Source organism: Aulonocara sp. 'chitande type north' Nkhata Bay, linkage group LG10 (genome assembly GCF_057382095.1).
Source record: "Aulonocara sp. 'chitande type north' Nkhata Bay isolate Kocher_YH1m ecotype deep benthic linkage group LG10, A_spYH_male_GT1.1, whole genome shotgun sequence".
Taxonomy (NCBI): Eukaryota; Metazoa; Chordata; class Actinopteri; order Cichliformes; family Cichlidae; genus Aulonocara; species Aulonocara sp. 'chitande type north' Nkhata Bay.
In genome coordinates this window covers 31971172-31978058 of record NC_141353.1, presented here as the reverse complement: position 1 = coordinate 31978058, position 6887 = coordinate 31971172, and positions in this window count along the sequence as shown.

Below are 6887 nucleotides of genomic sequence, written 5' to 3'. Positions count from 1 at the left end.
CAGTGAGGCACAGTCCCCCGTCCCCCGACGCCCCTCGCGATGCCCCTCCGTCTTCGACTAACCCTCTGCATAGGAGCCGTGAGAGCCAGGAACTTGTGAGTTTTGTATGTCCACTCAGGCATCCTTCATACCTGGTCTGTAGGAAGTTCCTGTCAGAAGGAGGGGGCACCGCGAGGGCGTCGAGGGGCGGAAGGCGGTGCCTTAGTGCCTTCCTCCTTCTGACATTGTAAAGGAACCATATTTTTTTTTAATGGTGAGATGTATGTTTGTGTCTGTGTGTGTGTGTGTGTGTGTGTGTCTGTGTCTGTGTATATGTATGTATGTATGTGTTTTTTGTACTCAGATTAGGTTTGAAGTGTCTGTGTGGTGCAGCTGGTCTGGTCTGTCTCTGTACAGTCGAGGCTGCACCCACCTATAAAAGGTGGAGGCTCACCAGGACATGCACACCTCACAAGTTCCCGGCTCTCTCGACTCTGTTGGAGAAGGGGAGGGCAGTGAGGCACAGTCCCCCGTCCCCCGACGCCCCTCGCGATGCCCCTCCGTCTTCGACTAACCCTCTGCATAGGAGCCGTGAGAGCCAGGAACTTGTGAGTTTTGTATGTCCACTCAGGCATCCTTCATACCTGGTCTGTAGGAAGTTCCTGTCAGAAGGAGGGGGCACCGCGAGGGCGTCGAGGGGCGGAAGGCGGTGCCTTAGTGCCTTCCTCCTTCTGACATTGTAAAGGAACCCTATTTTTTTAAATGGTAAGATGTTTGTGTCTCTGTGTGTGTGTGTGTGTGTGTGTGTGTGTTTTTTGTACTCAGATTAGGTTTGAAGTGTCTGTGTGGTGCAGCTGGTCTGGTCTGTCTCTGTACAGTCGAGGCTGCACCCACCTATAAAAGGTGGAGGCTCACCAGGACATGCACACCTCACAAGTTCCCGGCTCTCTCGACTCTGTTGAAGACGGGTTTCTTGGAGAAGGGGAGGGCAGTGAGGCACAGTCCCCCGTCCCCCGACGCCCCTCGCGATGCCCCTCCGTCTTCGACTAACCCTCTGCATAGGAGCCGTGAGAGCCAGGAACTTGTGAGTTTTGTATGTCCACTCAGGCATCCTTCATACCTGGTCTGTAGGAAGTTCCTGTCAGAAGGAGGGGGCACCGCGAGGGCGTCGAGGGGCGGAAGGCGGTGCCTTAGTGCCTTCCTCCTTCTGACATTGTAAAGGAACCCTATTTTTTTAAATGGTAAGATGTTTGTGTCTCTGTGTGTGTGTGTGTGTGTGTGTGTGTGTGTTTTGTACTCAGATTAGGTTTGAAGTGTCTGTGTGGTGCAGCTGGTCTGGTCTGTCTCTGTACAGTCGAGGCTGCACCCACCTATAAAAGGTGGAGGCTCACCAGGACATGCACACCTCACAAGTTCCCGGCTCTCTCGACTCTGTTGAAGACGGGTTTCTTGGAGAAGGGGAGGGCAGTGAGGCACAGTCCCCCGTCCCCCGACGCCCCTCGCGATGCCCCTCCGTCTTCGACTAACCCTCTGCATAGGAGCCGTGAGAGCCAGGAACTTGTGAGTTTTGTATGTCCACTCAGGCATCCTTCATACCTGGTCTGTAGGAAGTTCCTGTCAGAAGGAGGGGGCACCGCGAGGGCGTCGAGGGGCGGAAGGCGGTGCCTTAGTGCCTTCCTCCTTCTGACATTGTAAAGGAACCCTATTTTTTTAAATGGTAAGATGTTTGTGTCTCTGTGTGTGTGTGTGTGTGTGTGTGTGTGTGTGTGTGTGTTTTTTGTACTCAGATTAGGTTTGAAGTGTCTGTGTGGTGCAGCTGGTCTGGTCTGTCTCTGTACAGTCGAGGCTGCACCCACCTATAAAAGGTGGAGGCTCACCAGGACATGCACACCTCACAAGTTCCCGGCTCTCTCGACTCTGTTGAAGACGGGTTTCTTGGAGAAGGGGAGGGCAGTGAGGCACAGTCCCCCGTCCCCCGACGCCCCTCGCGATGCCCCTCCGTCTTCGACTAACCCTCTGCATAGGAGCCGTGAGAGCCAGGAACTTGTGAGTTTTGTATGTCCACTCAGGCATCCTTCATACCTGGTCTGTAGGAAGTTCCTGTCAGAAGGAGGGGGCACCGCGAGGGCGTCGAGGGGCGGAAGGCGGTGCCTTAGTGCCTTCCTCCTTCTGACATTGTAAAGGAACCCTATTTTTTTAAATGGTAAGATGTTTGTGTCTCTGTGTGTGTGTGTGTGTGTGTGTGTGTGTGTGTGTGTGTGTATGTATGTATGTATGTATGTATGTGTTTTTTGTCCTCAGATTAGGTTTGAAGTGTCTGTGTGGTGCAGCTGGTCTGGTCTGTCTCTGTACAGTCGAGGCTGCACCCACCTATAAAAGGTGGAGGCTCACCAGGACATGCACACCTCACAAGTTCCCGGCTCTCTCGACTCTGTTGAAGACGGGTTTCTTGGAGAAGGGGAGGGCAGTGAGGCACAGTCCCCCGTCCCCCGACGCCCCTCGCGATGCCCCTCCGTCTTCGACTAACCCTCTGCATAGGAGCCGTGAGAGCCAGGAACTTGTGAGTTTTGTATGTCCACTCAGGCATCCTTCATACCTGGTCTGTAGGAAGTTCCTGTCAGAAGGAGGGGGCACCGCGAGGGCGTCGAGGGGCGGAAGGCGGTGCCTTAGTGCCTTCCTCCTTCTGACATTGTAAAGGAACCCTATTTTTTTAAATGGTAAGATGTTTGTGTCTCTGTGTGTGTGTGTGTGTGTGTGTGTGTGTGTGTGTGTGTGTGTATGTATGTATGTATGTATGTGTTTTTTGTACTCAGATTAGGTTTGAAGTGTCTGTGTGGTGCAGCTGGTCTGGTCTGTCTCTGTACAGTCGAGGCTGCACCCACCTATAAAAGGTGGAGGCTCACCAGGACATGCACACCTCACAAGTTCCCGGCTCTCTCGACTCTGTTGAAGACGGGTTTCTTGGAGAAGGGGAGGGCAGTGAGGCACAGTCCCCCGTCCCCCGACGCCCCTCGCGATGCCCCTCCGTCTTCGACTAACCCTCTGCATAGGAGCCGTGAGAGCCAGGAACTTGTGAGTTTTGTATGTCCACTCAGGCATCCTTCATACCTGGTCTGTAGGAAGTTCCTGTCAGAAGGAGGGGGCACCGCGAGGGCGTCGAGGGGCGGAAGGCGGTGCCTTAGTGCCTTCCTCCTTCTGACATTGTAAAGGAACCCTATTTTTTTAAATGGTAAGATGTTTGTGTCTCTGTGTGTGTGTGTGTGTGTGTGTGTGTGTTTTTTGTACTCAGATTAGGTTTGAAGTGTCTGTGTGGTGCAGCTGGTCTGGTCTGTCTCTGTACAGTCGAGGCTGCACCCACCTATAAAAGGTGGAGGCTCACCAGGACATGCACACCTCACAAGTTCCCGGCTCTCTCGACTCTGTTGAAGACGGGTTTCTTGGAGAAGGGGAGGGCAGTGAGGCACAGTCCCCCGTCCCCCGACGCCCCTCGCGATGCCCCTCCGTCTTCGACTAACCCTCTGCATAGGAGCCGTGAGAGCCAGGAACTTGTGAGTTTTGTATGTCCACTCAGGCATCCTTCATACCTGGTCTGTAGGAAGTTCCTGTCAGAAGGAGGGGGCACCGCGAGGGCGTCGAGGGGCGGAAGGCGGTGCCTTAGTGCCTTCCTCCTTCTGACATTGTAAAGGAACCCTATTTTTTTAAATGGTAAGATGTTTGTGTCTCTGTGTGTGTGTGTGTGTGTGTGTGTGTGTGTGTGTGTGTGTGTGTATGTGTTTTTTGTCCTCAGATTAGGTTTGAAGTGTCTGTGTGGTGCAGCTGGTCTGGTCTGTCTCTGTACAGTCGAGGCTGCACCCACCTATAAAAGGTGGAGGCTCACCAGGACATGCACACCTCACAAGTTCCCGGCTCTCTCGACTCTGTTGAAGACGGGTTTCTTGGAGAAGGGGAGGGCAGTGAGGCACAGTCCCCCGTCCCCCGACGCCCCTCGCGATGCCCCTCCGTCTTCGACTAACCCTCTGCATAGGAGCCGTGAGAGCCAGGAACTTGTGAGTTTTGTATGTCCACTCAGGCATCCTTCATACCTGGTCTGTAGGAAGTTCCTGTCAGAAGGAGGGGGCACCGCGAGGGCGTCGAGGGGCGGAAGGCGGTGCCTTAGTGCCTTCCTCCTTCTGACATTGTAAAGGAACCCTATTTTTTTAAATGGTAAGATGTTTGTGTCTGTGTGTGTCTGTGTCTGTGTGTATGTATGTATGTGTTTTTTGTCCTCAGATTAGGTTTGAAGTGTCTGTGTGGTGCAGCTGGTCTGGTCTGTCTCTGTACAGTCGAGGCTGCACCCACCTATAAAAGGTGGAGGCTCACCAGGACATGCACACCTCACAAGTTCCCGGCTCTCTCGACTCTGTTGAAGACGGGTTTCTTGGAGAAGGGGAGGGCAGTGAGGCACAGTCCCCCGTCCCCCGACGCCCCTCGCGATGCCCCTCCGTCTTCGACTAACCCTCTGCATAGGAGCCGTGAGAGCCAGGAACTTGTGAGTTTTGTATGTCCACTCAGGCATCCTTCATACCTGGTCTGTAGGAAGTTCCTGTCAGAAGGAGGGGGCACCGCGAGGGCGTCGAGGGGCGGAAGGCGGTGCCTTAGTGCCTTCCTCCTTCTGACATTGTAAAGGAACCCTATTTTTTTAAATGGTAAGATGTTTGTGTCTCTGTGTGTGTGTGTGTGTGTGTGTGTGTGTTTTTTGTACTCAGATTAGGTTTGAAGTGTCTGTGTGGTGCAGCTGGTCTGGTCTGTCTCTGTACAGTCGAGGCTGCACCCACCTATAAAAGGTGGAGGCTCACCAGGACATGCACACCTCACAAGTTCCCGGCTCTCTCGACTCTGTTGAAGACGGGTTTCTTGGAGAAGGGGAGGGCAGTGAGGCACAGTCCCCCGTCCCCCGACGCCCCTCGCGATGCCCCTCCGTCTTCGACTAACCCTCTGCATAGGAGCCGTGAGAGCCAGGAACTTGTGAGTTTTGTATGTCCACTCAGGCATCCTTCATACCTGGTCTGTAGGAAGTTCCTGTCAGAAGGAGGGGGCACCGCGAGGGCGTCGAGGGGCGGAAGGCGGTGCCTTAGTGCCTTCCTCCTTCTGACATTGTAAAGGAACCATATTTTTTTTTAATGGTGAGATGTATGTTTGTGTGTGTGTGTCTGTGTCTGTGTATATGTATGTATGTATGTGTTTTTTGTACTCAGATTAGGTTTGAAGTGTCTGTGTGGTGCAGCTGGTCTGGTCTGTCTCTGTACAGTCGAGGCTGCACCCACCTATAAAAGGTGGAGGCTCACCAGGACATGCACACCTCACAAGTTCCCGGCTCTCTCGACTCTGTTGAAGACGGGTTTCTTGGAGAAGGGGAGGGCAGTGAGGCACAGTCCCCCGTCCCCCGACGCCCCTCGCGATGCCCCTCCGTCTTCGACTAACCCTCTGCATAGGAGCCGTGAGAGCCAGGAACTTGTGAGTTTTGTATGTCCACTCAGGCATCCTTCATACCTGGTCTGTAGGAAGTTCCTGTCAGAAGGAGGGGGCACCGCGAGGGCGTCGAGGGGCGGAAGGCGGTGCCTTAGTGCCTTCCTCCTTCTGACATTGTAAAGGAACCCTATTTTTTTAAATGGTAAGATGTTTGTGTCTCTGTGTGTGTGTGTGTGTGTGTGTGTGTGTGTGTGTTTTTTGTACTCAGATTAGGTTTGAAGTGTCTGTGTGGTGCAGCTGGTCTGGTCTGTCTCTGTACAGTCGAGGCTGCACCCACCTATAAAAGGTGGAGGCTCACCAGGACATGCACACCTCACAAGTTCCCGGCTCTCTCGACTCTGTTGAAGACGGGTTTCTTGGAGAAGGGGAGGGCAGTGAGGCACAGTCCCCCGTCCCCCGACGCCCCTCGCGATGCCCCTCCGTCTTCGACTAACCCTCTGCATAGGAGCCGTGAGAGCCAGGAACTTGTGAGTTTTGTATGTCCACTCAGGCATCCTTCATACCTGGTCTGTAGGAAGTTCCTGTCAGAAGGAGGGGGCACCGCGAGGGCGTCGAGGGGCGGAAGGCGGTGCCTTAGTGCCTTCCTCCTTCTGACATTGTAAAGGAACCCTATTTTTTTAAATGGTAAGATGTTTGTGTCTCTGTGTGTGTGTGTGTGTGTGTGTGTGTGTGTGTGTGTGTGTGTGTGTGTGTGTGTGTGTATGTATGTATGTATGTGTTTTTTGTCCTCAGATTAGGTTTGAAGTGTCTGTGTGGTGCAGCTGGTCTGGTCTGTCTCTGTACAGTCGAGGCTGCACCCACCTATAAAAGGTGGAGGCTCACCAGGACATGCACACCTCACAAGTTCCCGGCTCTCTCGACTCTGTTGAAGACGGGTTTCTTGGAGAAGGGGAGGGCAGTGAGGCACAGTCCCCCGTCCCCCGACGCCCCTCGCGATGCCCCTCCGTCTTCGACTAACCCTCTGCATAGGAGCCGTGAGAGCCAGGAACTTGTGAGTTTTGTATGTCCACTCAGGCATCCTTCATACCTGGTCTGTAGGAAGTTCCTGTCAGAAGGAGGGGGCACCGCGAGGGCGTCGAGGGGCGGAAGGCGGTGCCTTAGTGCCTTCCTCCTTCTGACATTGTAAAGGAACCATATTTTTTTTTAATGGTGAGATGTATGTTTGTGTCTGTGTGTGTGTGTGTGTGTCTGTGTCTGTGTATATGTATGTATGTATGTGTTTTTTGTACTCAGATTAGGTTTGAAGTGTCTGTGTGGTGCAGCTGGTCTGGTCTGTCTCTGTACAGTCGAGGCTGCACCCACCTATAAAAGGTGGAGGCTCACCAGGACATGCACACCTCACAAGTTCCCGGCTCTCTCGACTCTGTTGAAGACGGGTTTCTTGGAGAAGGGGAGGGCAG